Source organism: Sitophilus oryzae, unplaced genomic scaffold (assembly GCF_002938485.1).
Source record: "Sitophilus oryzae breed Bouriz unplaced genomic scaffold, Soryzae_2.0 scaffold_1497_pilon_pilon, whole genome shotgun sequence".
Lineage (NCBI taxonomy): Eukaryota > Metazoa > Arthropoda > Insecta > Coleoptera > Curculionidae > Sitophilus > Sitophilus oryzae.
In genome coordinates this window covers 27,274-48,245 of record NW_022146166.1, presented here as the reverse complement: position 1 = coordinate 48,245, position 20,972 = coordinate 27,274, and the positions used below count along the sequence as shown (strand labels likewise).

Below are 20,972 nucleotides of genomic sequence, written 5' to 3'. Positions count from 1 at the left end.
TAAAAGTTTTTTTACCGATTTTTTTAACTTTTTTTATTCTTTGACATTGTATACATTTATATAAATGTTTATTTTAAACAATAAGACTGACAATATTATTTGTATAATGTTTTGTATTATCTTTTATTTGCTTGTTTGTGTACCTTGTTTGTTTATTTTACCTTTGTCTACAAATTGTAAAATTTTTTGACAATAAAGGCATTTATTTATTTATTTATTTAGTTTTTTTAAACAGATACGCCCAGATACGTCTACAAAAACCGTTGAGGTTCTGTTAAAATGGCATTATATCCCAAGTTAAACTTCAAAATTAACAATTACTCCCTGATAACAATTATTTAATAAGGTAAAACCAAAAAACTTGAAACTTTCGGTATGACAATTTTTTAATTTGTTTTTAATTTTTACGTAAGTTATGTTTATTTATGTTATGTTCTTTAAAATCAAAGAAGCGATTGCCATACATTACTAACATCTACAGATGCATGAGCAAAACATTTATTTTTATTAGATTGAATTAAAAACGCTTCTTTTATTTTTCTTTTAGAGGCTACCGCTGTTTCATTATAATTTTTGCGTTGTTAAAATTTACTCTGTCCCCTGTTTCCCATGAATGCTGACAAATCTTAGATTTGTGAAAGTCGCCCGTTCTTAAAACCTTTATGTTCTTTAATTCGAGCATTTAAGAGTCTAGATGTTTCACCAAAAAAAAAGTAAAATTAATAAATGTTCGAATTAAAGAACGTAATGATTATTTAACCCTTTGTAGGGCAGTATTTATTTTCTACTTTGATGAAATTGACTTCAAAAATATATAAACTAGCACAAAGGGATCTAATGTTATTAAGAATTAGTAACATTATTATTAATAATAATTAAGAATATTAAGAAGATATATTCTTAATAACATTTTTCAAAAAATTAACAAATAATGAAGTGGGGAATACAGTTGGGAATATAAGTTTATAAGATCTAAGGTATCAACCTTATTTTGGTATCAACGGATAACGGACGCATGAAAATCAAGCTTTAGTTTTTTTACGATTTTTGTATCTAAAACGATATTGCTAACGCTTGACATATTTGACATTAACACAACAATATTTGACAGCATGTTCAAAATTTCTAGTATTTATAATAATATTTCAATAACAACATGATCAAGCAAAAATGCATTGATATTTTACTAACTTTCAGCAAATTCTACATCTACGAGTTCATCTTGCTACTTATCCTGTTGAACCCTTACAATTTGCACACAGTCGCCAGAGGCAGATCATGTTCCAGCCCTATATACTGCGAGGGCGAATTGCTGCATTTGGTGCAAACAGCCAAAATCTTCAACGACTCCAAAACGTTCGTGGACATGGCCATGAAGCATCCTCTGAACAAAACGCTGGATAATTTTGACGTGTTTATGCGCAGAACCGATCATAAGCCCAGCACGCAGCAGATAGAAGAATTTGTCTTTCAGAACTTTCAAATGGTCGGCGAAATGGAGGAGTACTATCCCAGGGATTTCAAACCCGAACCGAAGTTTGTCAGAGAGGTAGAAGATCCAGCAATAAGGTGAGTTTTATAGGATATCTTGAATTGCATCAACTAAAACTGTGATTACGGTGGTTATAGTCTAAGATCTGATTGCAGGATTATTACGCTCGTTGCGTAGTTAATCAAAATCTAATTTTTACATATATTTATGAAAACGGAAGTACGCATTTAACAGGGTGCCAATTAAAAAGTTGTCGAAAAGAAAGGTTGCCACGATTCAAAGTTGTTCCTGCTTCTTTATACGGGACCGGCAACAGTGCGTCGTGCGTAGCTCATATAAAAAAAAACTTAGAAGTTTTGTATAAGTACAAACCTAAAGTATGTATTAGGATGTATTTGAGGAAAATACTTTAACTTCCACAGGGTGGTTCAAATAAGTGTGAGTGGATCGGGATAATTTTTTTTAACTGGAACATCAGAGTAAACCATTATAACCATATTAAATAACAACAGAATATTATTGCATTTTTGGCTTCCTTTCTGATCACTTTACGTAACCCCAAGATATTAATAAATATGTTTCGAGAGTTTCAGAAATATTAATAAATAAAATAACAATGTATTTTTTAGCCTTTTTAAAAAAAATTAAAGATAGAAGAAATATCGTGATATCAAAACTATACTAGGTATTTATTATAGTTGGTCTGTACTTACTGTGCTATAAATATCGTAATCTTAAACCATACAGGGTGTTCAAAATTCTATGCCAAAATTAACTCTAAAATATAAAATAGTTTTTCTTCGTTTTTTTTCCGACATATATGTTGATATAAAAAATAAATCTTATTTTTACGTGAGGAATGCCCACGCGAGATAAAACGTGTTTTTTGAAACACCCTGTGTAAGAATTGAAAACACTTATATTTACTTTATTATTTAGGGTCTTTTTGAAAAAGCTTATAGCAATATGGCCGCAGCTGACACGAAAAATTTCCCAACATGTTTTCGACCATCCCGAGACTTTCTCCTTGATACCAGTTCGAAACGCCTTTATTATACCGGGTGGCAGATTTAAAGTAAGTTATTAACAATCTTTAATATATATTATCAGAAACATAATATACAGGGTGTCTCTTAAATAAGTGCAAATATTTTTAGGAGTAGTATATTTCGACCCCAAAAACACGATTATGAGGTTTTTTTTGAGTTTTTAGTTAAAAAACATAATTTCTTGATAATACGGCAATATTAGTAGTAGATTAAATTTACAGTACAGAAAACTCAGAAAAGATCCAATAGTTCTCAAAATTTAAGCAAAAAATCTTTTTTTTAGAAATTTTCAGAATAAAATAACTCTATTATTTTGGGCTTATTTGAAAAGCGGTAAAGAAAAAATATGTTTCTTTTATCGAGATCCACCAGCCCTGAAATATTTGCACTTATTAAAGACTCACCCTGTATATCTTCCATCCCTCCATCTTAACCAATGTTTACAGGTATTATTATAACCATAACAAGAAATAATTGACAATAAGTTTCAATATTCCCGCCCCCAGATTTTAAATTAATTAAAAATTATTTTAAATAAATTAATTCGCAAAATATTAAAACCATTTTCGGTCAATTTTACCGCCTCTGTATTTTTTGAAATTCGTATTTCGCAGTTCAGTTCTTTTTCTATTTCTCAGTATGAACTTACCTTTGGGCAGTATACAAGAGAATCAAAAACCTAAAATATTTTCTCATATTATTTTCTTATCATTTATGTGGTTTAATTTGTTATATTAATTGATTGTTCTAATAACAGTATCCTAATTAAACAATCCACACTGCTTTTTTGTCCATTATTAAATAATTAAATCTCTTAAAATAAACTTCTTAAAACAATAAACTGACTCTTCCATCCCCCAACTTGTGTTCCTCTTTAAACATAACCTAATATACAAAAAAGACTTTAGAAGGGAGGCATTCAATGGAAAAACAAGCCCTCACCGCCCGGCAAATTGAAGTAAAATATAAAATTCGCCCGGGAATTTGTTATTCAAAAGGAACTGTAGCCACGCAGGCAGTCCCAAAACTCCAGTACGAAGTGAAATAATATAATTAAAGAACAACAACAAAACGCAGAGCAGAGAAGGAAGAGTCTATTGGTGGTTCTGTTCAATTACTTTTTTAATCAATATTTCTTATTATTTAACAAACTTTTTTGTTTTTATATGTATACTAGAGGTGGGCAAAGATTGAACGAGTCGTTCATTCGAACGAGTATTAAAAATGAATCGTGTGATTCGATTCACTGCTTAAAATACGGTTCGTTCAAGAGTGAGAATTGATTAATTACTTGCAATACGGTTCGTTCAATTAAATCGTGAATGGCCGGCACGGATCCATAAACTTTGAACAATGAGCCGTAAAAAAGAGTCGTGAGAATTGATTCATTGCTTACAATACGGTTCGTTCAATTGAATCGTGGCCAACACGGATCCATAAGATTGTAACAATGAGCCGTAAAAATGAATCGTGAGAATTGAATCGGATCACAATGCGATCGTTCGTTTCTACGGAGCGGCGCGGCGCGGCGGTGATATAAGCATAAATTTCGTGCCTCACGAAATTTAGATTTGAACAAAAGCTCTAAACAAACATCACAGCTTACAGAATAACATAGCTTTGACACTCGCCAATTTTTCCCACGCTCGAATTTAAAACGCCCCACTCCGACGATGCGCTAACTGAATTAAGCGACCGACAGTCAGCCTCATTCAGTCGATGCATAGCCTCCACCGGTGGCGCGTAGGGCCGTATTACGGAAGATTTTAATTCGATTTTTTTTCTTATATTTAACCATAGGTATTTGTGCTTTTATTTCAATTTTATTTTTATTGATGGAATGGGAAAAGGTTTTCCGGGATGTGCGGCTGCTGGTTGCACAAATAATTATGGAAATAATTCAAAATATAGTCTGTTTAATTTTCAATTCAATTCAAAATTAATGTTCAATTCAAAAGTATATTCACACTTTAGAGCTTTTCAAAACGATGAAGACTACTTATTTGGAGGCTTGCTAATGCCAAGTGACCGTTTTTTTTATTTAGTACCTATCGAATATATAACGATTAATAGGTACGATTCTTATTTTTATGAAACGTAAATTGTGCATGTGGTTCGTTCAAATGAACGAATCGTAAGAGTTGATTCATTATGAGAAATTGAATCGTGTGATTCGATTCACTAAAAAGAATCGTAATGCCCATCACTAATGTATACTAGCTGACCTGGCTAAGTGAGTATTTTATTTAGGGCCAAGGGTTGTAAAAACAGTGGCGTAACCAAACCAAACCAACACAATAAAGTTTTTTTCTAATTTTCAATCAAGGAGCCCTGGAAAGATAGGTTTGATCGTCTAATGCTTTTAGTATCTTTTCCTGTCTGGTTAAAAGATGCCCAAATCGTAGTTTTAATCATACCTAAATTATTTCAAATGGAACGAGGGTGTCTCATTAACATATCTGGAAAAATCATATTTTTACGTATAATTTGATACCACACACTTGGTATTTCGAGTCAAATTGTCGTTATGAACCGCATGCTACAAATTCAAATAAACCTTATGCGAAAATGTCAAAAGTTAACATATAATATGCCATTCTATTCAGCAGCGGCGTGCGGTCCATGGAAGCGGGGGAAGCGCCGCTTCCCTAAACTTTTTAAAGGTAAAAAATAAATAGTTAAACGTTAATAATACTGTTATTTTATAACAATAGATTAATTTAATTTGTTAAAATTATTTATTTGAAACTTTACATAAACGTAATTTAATTAGCCTTTTACTGCATGGATGCGCGCCTCGGAATCGCCGCCGGTCGCCTATCCTTCCTTCATGTAGGTGTTATTGACCTCGAACGCAAACGGACAATTTAACCGGAAAATCGCACACAGTTGCTAGCGACGGCAGCGATCTTTCCGCCGCTTTCCGCGACTTTTAATTTATCGGGATGGGTTCGCTTGCGATTTTATAGGTAATATTGTATTTTTTTCGGATTTAACTTAGTGTTACTGTTTCGTTTGTAATGGAGGGTTAAGAAGGACTGAATACCTCTTTATTATACCTTACCTGATACGTGAATTAGTTTTAACTATCCCAGCGATAAATGCTTCAGTTGAACGAAGTTTCTCAGTACTAAAACGTGTAAAAAATTTCATGAGAAATTCAACAAGCGAAGACAGACTTCCAAATTTAGCGGTGTTATCAATAGAGAAACAGTGCATAAAACAATTAACGAAAAATCCAAAATTTTATGATGATGTTCTATAATCTGTCCAACGAGAAGATCCTTGACAGTGATAGATGTGTCTGTCATTTTAATTTCAAAGTAGTTTATTTTATTTTACAAAGAAATAAGTTGGTACAACTGGAACGCATAGCAGGAAATATTTAAAATTTGATTGACAAGATGACAAGTGATTACTTCAAAATATTGTGAAAAAAACTGTATAAAACTGAAAAAAGGTAATCGAGTTATTTTATTTAATAAAAACGGTATGTGTTAATACAAAACAAACAAGAACAAGACACTACATACCAAAAAAATATAAAAAGAACTATTATTTACTTTTAAGCTTTATGAAACTACCCGCATTTATGATTATATTTATCAATATAACTTATGTACAAATACAAATTTGTAATATTCCACAGGAATAAATAAACAACATAGGTAAATAAAACAAACTATTTTATTAATAATAACTCCTACCAAATTTTATACCTTAAAGGTTGATTAATTAACTTTAATCTTAATTTTTTTAAACCAGTACCTTTTGACATTATTTTTCTGCAGTACTAAAATCCATTATTTGCCTATCGTGTGATGTCGATATTTTACAGCTACTCCAGTTTTTAGTATGTGTTTAGTTTGATCCTTCTACCTTATACGAGATGCACTTATCTACGACGAAATTGTACACAAACTTTATCGATGGCAACTTCATTGATGTATAAGACTTTCTGCCTGGGCAGCGAGTATTAACCATAAACTGTGCTCTGGGTCTACAGTTAATTTTCACTCGATTTTTCCTCCACTTGACTTCAAAAGACACAAAACACACGTAATAATACGAATCAAAATGCATCATCTTCCAAAACGCAGGGTATTTAACAAAAGTTGACACAAAATTATAACCTATAATTTGGCAAGACTTTGACAAGCGTCAAAAAATGACAAAAATCTAAAGGCGAGTTCATACGCATCGGCGTCCGTTTATCGTTCATCGTTCCGTCAAACCAATAAAATTGAAATACGATCTGTCATTTTTTAAATAAACCAATAAAACTGGTTAAAAACAACAAGACACGACGCATGACGGATTTATATTTAAACCCATCCATAGATAACTTAAAAATAATTAGAAACTTTTTTTAGTAAAATAAATAGATTGGTATGGGACGTCATATGCTTTTCTTCTGTCATCGTCTGTCGAAATCTTACCTGAGAAAAAAAACAGAGTGTAGACAAATTTGTAATGGCTGATAGACGAATGGACCTCAAGTACAAATAGGTGCCTATCGCGCGTAAAGCGCTTCGGAAAATTAATTTAAAATATCGTATTTTAACTATTATAACTTTATGTGTTTTTGTTTGTTTAACAATTTTCGGTAGAATTTTAATCGAACAATGGAATTGGCCTCGGAATTTTCAAAGGTAAGTTTTTTAAGAAAATGTAAAAGTAATGCTTCGAAATAGGGTTCTTTACCGATTCGCTTCCCCGCCAATAATTGTCACCGCACGCCGCTGTTCAGAGTGTCATTTTCTATCGAGAAAAAATACCGAGGGTGCCTTTTAAAAATCAAAAGTTGTAGTCATTTCCGGTGAAACCGGAAGTGACCGAAAACAATTGAATATGTCAATCAATTCTAATTTATGTCATATACTAGCATACCAAATCTCGTTGTTTTATCTGAAAAAAATAAAAAAGTTCTAGGGGTGAGCCACTTTTGAGACGCACCCGGTATTTGTATTTCTTTATGTTTTACTCTTAAAGTGACACTATAAATACTTTAATGTCACTTATTAGCTACATAATATTTTTCTTCATTTTTAATTTAATATAATTGTTTTACACTTTCGAGTCACTTTTTTCTGCATATTGACTTTTTTAGAGGTACCTACTTTGGTATATTTTTACATTTCCAATAATTCCTTTACCACCAAATGCCTTTTTATAGAAGAAATGCTTGTGTATTTAAATGGTTGAAATTAAGGAAACAACCAAGTTTTGAAAAATACACCACTTGGCACTGGGTGGTATTTGGCACTTGGCACTATTTGAACGACTATAAGGAGACCAAATAGTACAAGACTTAGAATTAAATCAGCCATTTAATTATTCTTATTTGTAGGAATTCTACTACTGGGATTCATACTGGATCTTGAAGGGCTTGTTGCTGAGTGACATGAAGGAAACAGCTAAGGGAATGATAGAAAATTTTATGTATATGGTGAATACGTACGGATTCATACCAAATGGAGGAAGAATATATTATTTAAATAGGTAATAACCTTAATATAAATTACATACTTTTGGGATCTTCGTAAAAACACAAAAAGTGTGTTAGATAAATATAGTACTATTCTTTTAAAAGTTCCTCAATATGGCCGACCTAGTTACGAAAATTGGTAATTTTTTTTTAATGAAAAATAAGTTGGCGTTAGAGAATTCAGAAATTGATTTACTCTTTGGTTAACAATAATATTTCTCAGGATTGTCAAGTTGACGTTAAAGTTAGGTTATTAGGTGGTTGTCATAAATAAAAACATAGATTATTGAAATTATTTAATAAGAATAAAGGTATTTTACCGCAGATCCGAAGAGATTTTACTTAAAGGTATTTTATAAACTTTCTCAGTGAGAATATTAACTCCCCTGTTTCTTATATTTCAGTTAAAGGGACGTAAGAACTATAGGAAGTAAATTTTTGTTTTCATGTTTTGACGATATCTGAGAGTTCCTAAAATTATCAAGATAATTGAATAATTATAGTTGTTTAATAAGTGAAATTACTAGAAGACTTGAAAATAGGATGATGCTTTTCATGTTATAGTTGATAGATCACCCCATTTCTCTTAATTTGTTTTTATTTCATTACACTTAATCACAAATTAAATTGATGTGTGCAAAAACGGCTATATATTTTCAAACATCTTATTTTAATAGTTCTTTTATATACTGTTAAACTGTATCAACTACAAAGTCTTTAGCAAAAAATTATAAGGTAATAAATTTTGTAGATACAATTTATGAAAATTTATAATATATAAAGATTAGGAATCCTCTGAAGGAAAAAGAAATACTCAAAAACTCATTAAATATACTTTATTAAAAATAACAACATACAAAAACATCCATGCAAACTGTAATAATCAGAACATTATCCACATTATACCTTTATTAAATTTGTGTCCACACTCCTATCAGGAAAGCCAGAAATGTTTGTTTAAATATTAACTTATTTTAAATTGCCAGAAACACATCAGAATATATCACAACCACAACTATAGGTTAATCAGTACTAAATTTTATACCTAGTAAGTGATGCGTTAACTAACAAGTATAGGATAAATAACAATTATTAATATAGAGTGTACTATACAATGTCCTGCTTATTTATGAAATGACTTTTCCCTTCAAATGTGAGGAATACCAGTAAAATAAAACATAATTTTTGGTTTGGTTTGGTGTTTGATATTCTAACTACATCTATTACAAACCTTAAGTGCTTTTAGTGAGTAACTGTATTTTTTATTATTCTTTGTGTATCCTGTAAAGTAAAAATATATATATTTCAAGAAATATAAAAACAATGCAATAGATATCAAACAGATTCATAAAAACTACTTACAATTATTGTACATAATTATATATTTCAAGTGTTATTTGATGTTTGGTCCCATTACCAACATTACCTTATTTAGGTCTTCTCTACTAACTCAATTTTTAAACCAGTTTTAAACCTTCTTTATATTTTAAAACTGATTTACAACAATCTGTAATGCCGGCGCTGTTTCCTGAAATATAAGTTTTATTATCATATAGTACACATTACAAACCTGAAAATTACTGATACGAGGAAACTTCAAAATAATTAGAGACCTTTTTACAAACATCTGGACTAATTTATTTTCACGAATTTGTGAACGAGTTAATGTTTTCTAATACGTTTTTAAGCGTTTTACACATTTTGAATATCTTCCAGCCTATTCCTCAATTCTTGATCGGTGAAAAGATTATTTATAACTATATAATTAGTACTGCAGGCTGCAGGTTAAATAAAAGAACAAAATCAAGTAGAATTTGTAAATAAAAACCAAAAATAATGAAAATATTTAGAAAAAGAAACCGTAAACGTCAATGTCAGCCAAGTGTCAGAGTTCAATTGGATTTACCACAGATTATCAATTTGAACGATTTGAATTACAGTCGATTCCAGTCTAGAGATTTTCGTTTTTTAAGCCTCCCATACTGAAGTCCGCCATATTGGGAAGTTTTAAATGAATACAAGTATATCTCTATTTATGCCAAAATTATTTAGGAATTAGGATAAATGGAAACTAAATGACATGATATAAAATGCATCTACAGAACAAATAATCAGATGAATATAGAATATCAAATGTATTTTATATTATGTATCATCTACATACCATCAAAAATCTAAAATATAAAAAAATCCTGGTCCCAAAAGTAGTTCTTCCATTACAAGTTGTAAGATCTTATTTAAAACCAAGTCAGAGATTTTAGTTAGTGTCTATAGCAGCACATATTCAACAACTTTGATCATCATCATATTCAGCTTATTCAACCATTTACAATTATGGTGTAGCCTCCCTCACATATTTAGATACTTTCTTTGTAATTGGGCCCATTGTTGTCTATTGTTGGCTATGCGAGCCCAAGTTATCCCTGCTAATTTCTTAATATCATGGTCCCATCCCAAGTAGGATTTGGACGTTATCTAACGTCGGGTATACGTCACGTTCAATAAACCCGACGTCGGGTACCAACGTCGGTTCGACCGCCTGACGACCCTTATTTGCACCTAAATGGGGAATACAGATTCGGGTCGCCTCGACGTCGGTATCTGACCTAATAGGGAATGTAATTCTACCAATTACCAACGTCATATTACGTTGGATTTTAGTCACTTAAAATTCGTCGCTAAGCACTTACGTTACGTTTGGTTTCATATTCGCTACCAAGAATACATAAAAACCTAACCAAACTACCTAATTACAAATGGATTCATGATCACTCCTCGAATATAACTATAAGTGCCTATCTAATTTCATATTATAATAATTCTGAATCATTAATCCAGACATCAGTTTTGTCAACGGAAGTCACTTTTTTGATATATCTGATTAAAATGCTCCGGAAAACAACGAGCGCCTTCAAAATTAGGTAGATTTATGAAATTAAAAATAGCTATAAAAAAGTTACTCGCAAAATATTTTTTTAATTTTCTAGCTGGTTTAATCATAAAACTGTACTGTCGTTCCTCCCAAACTCAACCTTATCAATATTATTCTACTAGAAATCGAAATGTGAATATAAATTTTAAAAACAAAAACGATTTTAAAATGGCTGACAATCGGATACGTGTTAAGAATGGCGGATTTCTGTGTCCGACTTAATATGAACTACCAATATACCAATTCCGATCGGGTCTCCAATATTAGTCGTCTCACACGACCGAAGTCATCAAACCGGACGACCGGCAATCGTATTATGACGTATATAATTCCAACGTACGCCACGTAACCTCACTTTGCGTATCAGTGATTTGTGGATTTGTGCAACTATATTTTGTTTTATTTTCTCCTTAAAAAATGGGCAGCCACTTTTTTAAGCCTAACCTCACATGTGGGAGGAGGATGGGGTCTGATGGTTTCCTAAGCTAAAAATGAAATTAAGATGCACCAGTGTAATGCAGCATCTCTTCCGGATAAAAATCATTTATGAGTGGAGGCAAGACATCACTACTACTATTATTATTTTGCAAAAGCCTCGACCTCTTTCTGTAAAATGTAGATGAATGTCTAAATGCCTTTTTAGTGTTTTTTTAGGCATAAGTTTGTTTACAAAAACTTTTTATTAGGTTATGTTTATGATGTTCATTAGGTCGCAAATGCTACTTAATGGGTTGTATTTACGGACGTAAATAGAGATACGTAAATTAGGTTATAAATATGAACATAAAATACAACGAAATATAATTGGACGTTACTTTAGGGATTATCAGTGAGACGTATCCTATTCGGACAACGGGTAGACGTCGGGCTAGTTCAAGTATATGTACGTCGTGTAAGCCAACGTGGGAAAGACGTTGGGAAATTAATAAAAATGGTATGTTGTTATTTTGTACGTCGACAGATCGTTGGATTTACCGACTCGGATCCAACGATGTCGCTTTCAATAGGAAAGCGACGTCACAGGTCGTATCACCAGCATCCAACCTAAATTTGCACAAAGTCTGACGTCGCTTCAGGTCAGATTTAGTTCGAAGTCAGATAGATGCTACTTGGGATCTCAGTTTCGGTCTTCTTCTAGGTCTCTTAATTCCTCGTGGGTACCATGCTGTAATTTTTGTGGTCCAGCTGTTGTCCGTCTTACTTGCCAGGTGTCCTGCCCATTACCCTGTATTTCTATAAAAATATTTTTGAAATGTGAACTACCATCAAACACATATTTTGTAAAAAGGTTTGGAGTGAAAATCTCAAATAGGAATCCTAATACAGAGCTTTTTCGGAACACGGAACTTATTAACAATACAATGCAAAAAGTTTTATAAAAATTCGTTAACAGTAAATGAATTCCGAGGTTTGTGTCCCATAAGGGGCTTAAAGCAGTCCACTAGTAATGTTTTTCAATATTTATATTATTTGTCTCAGATCTCAACCGCCGGTCTTAACTCTGATGATGAAGGCTACATAAAGTACACGAACGACTTCACGTTCCTCAAGGAACGTCTGGAGGTACTAGACAAGGAACTGCGCTTCTGGCTGAAGAAGCGTGTGACGAATGTAGTCAAGGATGGCGAGGTGTATCATCTGGCCCATTTCGATTCAGAAAGTGATACTCCCAGGCCGGAATCTTATTTGGAGGATTTGGAAACATGTTCAGTTTTCAACACTACAGAAGAACAAGTAAGTTTTTTATTTCAGGGATTCAGGGGAGTGCCGGTCGACATTTATAGATAACCATTTTACAATTTTAAAATTGAAAAATTTTTATTCATAAGATTTTGCCGGCGTGTGTGAAAGCGCTCTAAGAGCGCTTGCACACACACCGGCAATATCGGTGCCGGAGTCGGCGCCGGCTTTGCACCCGTTCCGACAGTTGTATTTAATTCTATTGGATTTGCCGGTCCCCGACTATTTTGCCGGGCCGGAGTATATGTGAAGGGGCTAATTTAATTACATTGCAATCGATTTCAGATCCGGCACCGGCACCGATTGCAACATAAATAAATTAGATCTTTCACATGGCGTATTCTGCAATGTATGTATGTATGTTGTATTTGTGATTTTAATTTTTTTTGAATTGTATGATTTTTATTGTATGATATTTTTTATTATTTGTATATTTTTTGTGCTTTTGTTTGCTTTTTAAATGCTTTGTCAATGAAGCTATTTTGGCTTTTTGTACAGGGTGGTCGAAATTGGTCTGTTTTAACAGAGAAAACCTGTTTCCTGACTAGATAGAGCAGAACCGACGTAGATGTCATGGGCTCGATTTCTGAGACAAGTTTAATGGCAAAAACCGCCTGTTTATATTTTCACTGCCAACTGAGATATGGGGTCTTTTTGAATTTTTTACCATTTTGAAAATTGCCCATAACTTTTATATTTCGCGGAATAATAAAATTCTGTAAAGACGTTCTTAAGGCACTTTTTTAAGCACAATCCGGTGGAGTAGTTAGTTTTTTTCTATACTGGCTCTTTTTGTCAGAAATAATAAAAAATATAATTATTTAAATGGAAATCATAGTTGACTATGAACTTAAAAAAATGCTGATGTTTAACCCTTTCCAATGATATACAGTTATGGATATTTATTTCTGAGAATGAGTGAAATATTAGAGTTTTTTATCTTTGTATCGAATTGGGCCTTGATTTTGTGTTGACCTAGTTGCCTAATTACTTTTTATTGCAATTTAATATTCTATATTATTATTTATCTGCAAAATTAAAGGCTTTTGAAAAGATAAATCAACATTCTATATTAGTTTTGCCAGTTACAATTAAAATGCCATTAAATGGAGAATTTAGAGAGAATCGGATTGGAACCAGGGGCCCCATATCTTATTAAGAGAAGAATTGCAGAAGGCTACTAGGCAAGATTTTGGACTTATTACACCAGCTCGCCTAATAAATCGCTGTAACTCTGTGAGCAAAATATGTTTATTATGTATTCAACGAGGAGGTGCTCAGTTTGAACATCTTAGATGAGATTTTTAGAAAACTACATTCGTCACTCAAAAAATATGTTTTTTAGCTTTGTTCTTTGTTTATTGCATCGATTTCAATTGTAATTACTAAAACTAATATAGAATGTTAATTTACCTTTTCAAAAGTCTTTAATTATGCAGATAAATAATAATATATTAAAAATATAGAATATTAAATTGCGATAAAAAATAATTAGACAAAGATACCCATAACTTTATATCGTTTGAAATGGTTAACCGCCAGCATTTTTTAAGTTCATAGCCAACTATGATTTCCATTTAAAAAATTATATTTTTTATTATTTCTGACAAAAAGAGCAAGCATAGAAAAAAACTTACTCCGCCACTGGATTGTGCTTAAAAAGTGCCTTAAGACCGTCCTTACAGAATTTTAATATTCCGCGAAATAAAAAAGTTATCGGTAATTTTCAAAATGGTAAAAAATTCAAAAAGTATCTCAGTTGGCAGTGAAAATATCAACAGGCGGTTTATGCCATTAAACGTGTCTCAGAAATCGAGTCCATGACATCTATGTCGGTTTTGCTCTATCTAGTCAGGAAATAGGTTTTCTCTGTTAAACCAGACCAATTCCGACCACCCTATACAATAAAGCTTTATTTATTATTTTTATTATTATTATTAAGTAAAGCAGTTTATTCACAACCTCATATGTAGTGTTGATATTAGTGACTTAAATGCAGTATAGACTTTATGTAGTGTTGAAATTAGTGATTAGTGGATCAACAAAGGATTAAGTATAGATGGAGAATATCTTAACCATCTAAGATTCGCTGATGATATAGTTCTAATTGCCAGTAGTCCAGAAGAACTACAAGCATAAATTAACGAACTAAATACAGCCAGCAATAAAGTAGGTCTCAAAATGAATTTAGCAAAAACTAAAGTAATATATAACGAACTAGTGGAAAGAAAAAACATGCTAATAAATAACACCACACTGGAAATACTAGAAGAATCTATATATTTGGGGCAACTAATACACAGCTCGGGATCTCTACTACCAGAAATTAACAGAAGAATTAAGTTAGCATGGAGTACTTATGGAAGAAACTCAATCATATTCAAATCTAGTACGCCACTTTATCTAAAGAAGAAAACATTCGACCAATGTGTACCTACTACCAGTCATGACCTGTGCATGCAAAATCTGGACACTTAAAACGGACATTATAAAGAAACTGCAGGTCGCATAACGCTCAATGGAACGAAATATGCTGGGAATAGCCAAAAGAGACCGTAAAAGAATAGAGTGGATACGACAAAAGACCCAGGTAATAGATGTCTTCCACAGAATCAAATCCCTACAGTGGCAATGGGCTGGACACCTGGCAAGAAGGAGAGACAGCAGATGGACCACAAAATTACAGCGACGAGGAATCAAGAGACCTACAGGAAGACCAAACTTGAGATGGGATTAACAATAGGCCCAACTACAAAGAGACTATAAATTAAAAAAAATATATAAAATAAAACTCTCTGCTCTTGTGAACTTCACCATTCTAGAGATTTGTTGACTGCTCATTGTTTTGTGGTCATTTTTTTGACTACTTTTGCAAGTTCTGAATCTATGAATAGCATTGATGAGTCTCGTTTGCTTTGGTTTGTATGTATGTTTTCCCTCAACGGTAGATTAAACAGTATTCTCTAGTGAAAACCTATAGAAGATTGATATTTTGCTTATTTTAGGATGAATGTTACACTGATCTGAAAAGTGGAGCTGAAAGTGGTTGGGACTTCACATCCAGATGGATCTTCGACTCATCTGGTGAACCCAATAATGATCTCACCCAAATCGAAACGAGACGTAACATACCCGTCGACTTGAACGCTTTCTTGTACAAATCGTTCAAGCAGATGCACTATTTCAACGTAGTTCTACGTCAACAGGCCGATGCTAAGTACTGGTTGGACAAAGCGGAAGAATGGAGGTATAATATGGAGAAGGTGTTATACGATCCTGAAGATGGAATATGGTAAGGTATTTATAAATAATACCTATACTTTCGAATAAAGAGATAAAGGAAGCAGTATAATACTATCCATGTATTCATGGATGGGGATCCTTGACAGTTCTGTTTGACGATTCATCATAGATAAAGGAAACACGTTTAGATTGGAATGCTCGGCTTGCCGCCAAAACTTATAATTGTTTTGGAGCACATACGTTGTAGGGCGCTGCTATAGCGGTTGCTAAGAACGACCGCCAAACAAGAACAGAAATAATTTTCTCTTGTCAAAGTCAGAATCTTCAAAAACTATAAAATCTTTCAAAATTTAAACCGCCCTCATTGAAAAAACCGAAAAGTGTTTAAATTGTCCATTTTCAAAGCAATTAGTGCTGTCTTGTGAGTTTAATTTAAATTTTATTTACTCAAACTCGAGACAATTGTTAAAAACTGGCATTAAAAACTTAAAAAACTGTGTAAACTGTGAACTGCAAAAACCATCGTGGATCTTGGCATAACGTCGGTGTCTAATGTTTCATAGGTATTTCACACATGTACTTATATAAAATAAAGTTTCTTATATGCAACACACTGTATTTTTTTTAAATTAAAGGAAAATAATAATAAATTTGAATAAATAATGTACAAATAGTACATATTTACATTGTCCCTATGTGAACTTTCCAATCTAAACTTGTTTTTTTTATCTATGCGATTCATTTAACACATTTGAATTTGAACTGAAATTTTATGGATATGTCAGTCATTACTGACTTTACTGATTTCAGTTGTTCTAAAGTCGGAAAAAAGAGAATGAAGCATTTCCGCAGAGAAATTTTTATGATTTTGTGTTTGGGGAGGCTTCTACAAGAACAGTTAACCTAATAGGACTGCTCATTCAGCCGAAAGTGTCTGCCAGGTACATGCAAAAACCATAAAATAATTAACTAGAAAGAAGTGTCAACTCTGTGTTAAATCGTGGAAACACGATACGCCACCGAAAGCCTTCGTTGTCGTCTGGAGAACTAATTTTCCAATTGACAGGTTGACATGATGGCTTCATTTTTATTTTCGTTTCCGGTTATTCAATGGCGGGCCCTCTTTTAGTTTAAATGTATTTTGTACTCTTTCTTATCATAAATAAAACAAAACAAAATTTTATTCAAACATATTTATTTGAAATATGAGACAACGTGATTAAATAAATATAAAAAATAAAGAATTGAATGATTTCCACAGCAATTACTTAATTATATGCAATTTTAACGTAAATTAGTAAGGTATAAGCATGACTTACAGTAATTTGTAAATAAATACACGTATTCACAGCCATCAGAGACAGAAAACTGGGGCAGGAACATGAAAACGGGAGCCTTATACAAAAACCTGAAAACAGAAAAACAATTTTTTTATACTAAAATTAACAATTTAAAAATATCAATAGGTATAAAATATAAATATACTGTTTAAAAAAAGCGTTCATTATTCCCAAAGATACCTAGCTTATAAATCAAAAAGAAGCAAAAAGAGACGTTTAGTCGGATAACATAATCAGATTATCAGTCCGATTTATTGCATTACTGACAATAAATCGCACATACTGAAGATAACTAATGTTGGCTATAGTTAAAAATGATCTTACCTTGGTGTAAATTGTTTCCATTTTCAAAAAAATCGCCGATCAAAGAGATGATAACACCATTTTCTTGCATCTAAAAATGTAAAAACAGTGTTTATTTACTACCTATTTTTCATATACATAGGACATACCTACTACTGCAGAAACGTCATTTTCTCCAGGATTCTTCATGTAATATATATTTTATATACTTTATTACTCTGGTGCTCAATAGGTCCCCACGCATTTAACACTTTTTGGGGATTTTTTTGCAAGATTATCTTAAATTGAACATTTTGAAGCATAAAAATTGTTGGATGAATGTGTTTTATCTTTAAAAAGCGGCAAAAAAACGTATTTTAGGTACAGGCGACGGACAGTAAATATGTAAGATTTTCTACACGGATTCAGTAAAAACATCACATATTAGCACTTTATTACCTTATATAGACGTGGAATGATCTAATTTAAGCACAAAAATGTAACGAATCTTCTTTGTAAGCATAAAAATTAAGAAAATATATTTATTAACATCATCTCAAGCCAGCAATTTTATGACTTTTTCGATTGACAGTTAATCGATCATCGGTATGTCATCTAGACTCATCTATGGCCTTCGCATAGAATTTGCGACGTTGTCAATAAAATTATTTTATATGATTTTCTTCTGAAATATCACTTTAGTGCAACAAAAATTGAACGCTGTCTAGTAGCTTATTCGTTAGTGTGGATTATTTTAAAGCAATTTCTGAAATAAAATTTGCGAATTTTTCAGGTTCTACGAAAATATAAGTTTTTTAAATATATACTATTTTTCCACGCGTAATCAATGAAGTTTTGTCATTAGGCACAATTAGGTTAGCTTGGTTATTTGGAGGGTGGTAATGCATTGGTTAGCCTGGTTATTTGGAGGGTGTTAATGAATTGGTTAGCCATTGTTATTTGGGGGTGTTAATGCATTGGTTAGCCTGGTTATTTGGAGGGTGTTAATGCATTGGTTAGCCTGGTTATTTGGGGGTGTTAATGCATTGGTTAAGTTAGGTTAGATAGACTGGTTATTTGGAGGGTGGTAATGCATTGGTTAGCCTGGTTATTTGGGGGGTGTTAATGCATTGGTTAGCCCGGTTATTTGAGGGTGTTAATGCATTGGTTAGGTTAGATTAGATCAATAGAGTAATCAAAACACGCGTAAGCGTGTTTTGATTACTCTTGTTTCACTTTGTTTTTTTTCTTTTTCGCTTTATTAATACGAATTTGATTTAGATTCTTGTGACGAATATGTATGCAGTCTCCCTTTATCTCCGAATATATAGACTAATTTATTTGGTGGGGAGTGTTTGGAAGTACGCAAATCACATCGATTTCGGAATCTTACTGAACAAATCCGGGAAAAATACATTTTTAAACAATTTTGCTAAATACTGTGTAATGATTTTATTGTCAATTTATTTTTATAGTGTTTTTTGTTTTGCCTCGTTTTCGTGTTCTTAAAGTACGTACTAAATGTAAAAAAACGAATATAAAGTAGAACGTTTTCGTTGATTTTACACAGGGTGAGTATGGCAACACTGTGCATAACCTTGTATTTTACTGTCTTTATGAAGGTTATAATAGGGCGTTTTCGCATTGAAATGTAGTGAAAATTTCGAATTTTCAATTATTTTTTTTCGTAGAAAAAGTGGTTCATCCAACAATTTTTTTCTTTTAAACTATTCCATTACCTATGGGATCCACATTAAAAATTAAAAAAACCTGGAATTCGTGGGGACCTGTTCTGCCACAAGACCCTTTATTACCTTTATATTTATAAATTTCAGCCGAAATATTAAATTGAACTTCCAAAACGAAACTAAACGGAGTGAATTAAAATCTGTTAAAATGGAGTCAAATATTTTCTAATTTGTTCTAGAACAAATCTGAAGTTGTCTCTGAAACTGAAATCTGTCACTTCTAGACTGTGAAGTTAGGCAATAGTTAGACAGAAACATTGCTGTCCTTGTCTAGGCGGCCATACTTGTTATCAGGTGAATGACAGGAATGACACTAATGACTGTTTCCAATTTTCCTATTTCACTGTCACCCCCCTGGCAAAAACTCCTCGCTTTGTGACGTCATCCTTGTCATGATAGTGTGTGTATTATTGGCTGCCGTATGCAAAACATTCATTATTTAGTTTGTTTATTTAAACACCTTATATGTATGCAATATAGAAAATTAACTGTATAAATCTTATTAAATACTCGGATAATGCATTTTTAAGAACAGCAGTTCCCAGCATCACCTCCCGCAGGCATTCTTTTTAGAGTACTTCCATATTTTGCTTTAAAATAATTAATAAACAATATCGTAGACACTTGGTAAGCACTTAGTCACAGTCCACAGCACAAAATAAACATATTTATACATTCTATAACTCTAAAAACTTTAAAAACACCTTTTTCATATTTAAAATCGACAAAATAATTAATTGAAAATTTCTCAACTGTTATTTTTATACGTTTACTATATAGGCAACCAATAATACAGACTATCATGACAAGGACTACAATGACGTCACAACTGTCTGCCGAAGCGCGGGAAGAGGCGGACGTACGTCTTATGAGGATGAGCAATCCTATTAGGCTTCTATATACTGGATGTTTTGGTGTTTTTTTATAAGCGATTTCAAGTAAAAAAAAACTAGAGTAAACGCCACGAATGTTTGGGAGTGATTCATCGCTTGATGAAGTTAGAATCGACACGCGCGCTTTCATTTTTACATTAAAAAAGTAAATTTTTACCGTAGACGTAGGTTTTTAAAGCCCGGTCTAATCATCTGCCTGCGCTCCTCCTACTTATTCTAAAATGTTAGCGTGATTGACAAAGACGATACTATATCGCGTTTCTTTGATTGATTCGTTTTTGTGCGTCAGTCCATTGGTGTGCTTGCAGCGCGACCCATGGGGTATTCCATTTTATATTTATAACCAAATATATGTTTTGACAAGACTTAGACAGTTAAAACAACAAATTACAACAGATTATATATTGATTATTATATGACTTGAAACACCACGGCACTGGAATTAAGGTTTATGTGACCTTCAACAGATTAGTTCACATGGTAGCGACCGATGAATCACTCCCAAACATTCGTGGCGTTTATTTTGTATCTCTGAATTACTTACCAAGCAATTAAGGTTTATTGTTATTATCGGTCAATTTTGCGTAATTTTAGGTACGACTATGACCTGAAACTCAATAAACCGAGGAAGTACTTTGCCGCCTCTAATTTTGCACCTCTATGGGCTGACGCTATAGACGAGGATGTCAAAAAAGAACGCGGAAATAACGCTGTAAGATACTTAAAGAAGTTCGGAATATTGGATTATCACGGAGTACCATCTAC

The 20,972-nt window shown here is 32.6% G+C and overlaps 1 pseudogene; it reads left to right on the top strand.

Annotated features, from left to right (window-relative positions):
- Positions 1-1,091: 1,091 nt before the first annotated feature.
- On the top strand, positions 1,092-20,889 carry LOC115877682 (annotated as a pseudogene).
- The last annotated feature ends 83 nt before the right edge of the window (positions 20,890-20,972 follow it).